This window comes from Hoplias malabaricus, chromosome 1, assembly GCF_029633855.1.
Source record: "Hoplias malabaricus isolate fHopMal1 chromosome 1, fHopMal1.hap1, whole genome shotgun sequence".
NCBI lineage: Eukaryota > Metazoa > Chordata > Actinopteri > Characiformes > Erythrinidae > Hoplias > Hoplias malabaricus.
The window spans coordinates 48,177,207-48,179,370 of NC_089800.1; positions in this window are offsets into that span (position 1 = coordinate 48,177,207).

Consider the following 2,164-nt stretch of genomic DNA (forward strand, 5'->3'; position numbering starts at 1 on the left):
GTGATGACATTGATGATGGAGCATGCCAGAGGTGGATACATTACTCCAGATGATACTTCCCAGGTGTCTGGCCAGAGAGGACATCATGTGTGATGACAATGAGATCCCAATATGGCTGGACCCAAATATGAGACATGATGCACCCTAATATTTTGTCAGGGTCACAGGCATATATTGTTTTCTTTTTCTTGTTGTTTTAGTAATTTATGTATTACAGTACATAAAATGTGTATTGCCCTGTGAACGACTGGCGCGCCCTCCAGGGTGTATTCCTGCCTTGCGCCCAATGATTCTTGGTAGGCTCTGGACACACCGTGACCCTGAACTGGATAAGGGTTACAGATAATATCAAAGCAGTGTTTATTTGATGATCGTGTTTAGATTTTCATGGCAAAAATAACATTTTTACCATTAGTTTCAGAAATCAGATCTTAGCAACTGCAAAAAAAAAAACTGCATAATTACAGCTGCCTCCAAAACCTCCCACAATGAAAAGTAATTCTTGAAATAATTATTAACAAACGGACTGGGGCCTGAACCAATATTTTATGATAGCATCTCCACAGGTAGGGGGGCGTTAACAGGTTACTGTGTGGTGCCCTTCCTTACTTCCTTACACCCAGTGATTCTAGGCTGGCAGAATGAAGCAAACTAAATAAATTGTTATGAAAATACTAGTTTTGAGATTTGGCCTACAACTGTAAAAAGGAGAAAAATAGAGATACATGCAGCATGTGGTTAGAAAAAAATAGTCCCTGAAGAAAATTTTTTTTCCATATGTTTCTATTATTAAAATAACATATTAATACCTCAAAAGTCAAGTTGATCATCTTTCAGTAAATAAAAGGGCTTGCATTGTAGACCCTATTCCTATCAATCACCACTGTAAAAAATATATCACATCAAAGCAGAATGCATGACATTTTTTAATCTGAAGGAATTCATTGGTTTTGTTTTAGTTTTTCAAACTTTATTTACAGAAAATTCTCAGAATATCTCAGATTGTTTCACAACTGTGTGTGTGTGTGTGTGTGTGTGTGAGGGGGTGGGGCTGGTCACAAGGCCTTGCATGTGCCTCTGTTGCTGCAGCAGGTTCTGAATCTTTTTTGCTGACCAAGCCCCTCGTTCTCCATAGCAGCAGTAGCCCTACATGTTTATCCAGGAGTTTAAACTGCAGTGACTCGCCCACACTCCCACTGTATGAGAAAGAGTTTTAATCACCATCCCTCACATGATGATGAAGTGTGGGTGGAGGGCGAGGCGTGATGGAAAATGGTTCTTATTTACAGTAATTATCTGGGGGATAAAATGAATTCAGGTGGGAATACAATCAGAACCCTCAATTACAGAAGAATACCATACAACAGAGTAGATTTTATAAGAATAGTAACATACAAATAGGAAGTTTAGAATGATAATATACAACATTATTACTAAACTAGCTCCAAATTGGTCTTGTTTTGGGTTGCTTTTTCCCCCCTCAAACTTCAGCAGCATTCATTGATTCATTTAGTTGATTACTGGGTTAGTAACATGAGGATAGTGTTATAGTGATCCGAACATACATTTTCTGACCTTGCTAAACATTTGCCCTTGGTTTGTGAAGTGAAACCTCATGTCTAACTCCTGGACCCTTTGTAGTACTTCAGTGCAGAATAAGAGGCTGAACAAAGTGAATGAGTGATGTAGAGACATGTTTTAAGAGTTACAAATAGCAAGGGGTCTTCACTGCACAGGCCTACTCCCACACACCCCTCCCCTCTATGGGTCTGTTATAGTGTATAAATGGACGCTGGGAGTGGGCAGCTACCATGACTGAGATAATACAGAGTACAGTTTGGCTGAAAGCATGAGGGCACGAGGATTGCTCCTTTTCACTCTGCTGCTGCTGCTCACAGCTGGCCAAGGTACAACAATGACATGTTTATAGTAAATGAATCTTATTTACTGCATAATATTGTAAAAGGTCTGTGTAATTGCCTAGTTTTGTCATTATGTTACAGGTCATATACACAAAGACAAATTTCTACATGTAACATACCTGGCAATATAACTCAAATCGGATTAAGCAATTAAGAGGGGCTTTAAATAATTCTGCTCATTTATTAATGTATCTATCTATTAATCAATCAGCAGATGATATAGACATACAAGGCTGGACATG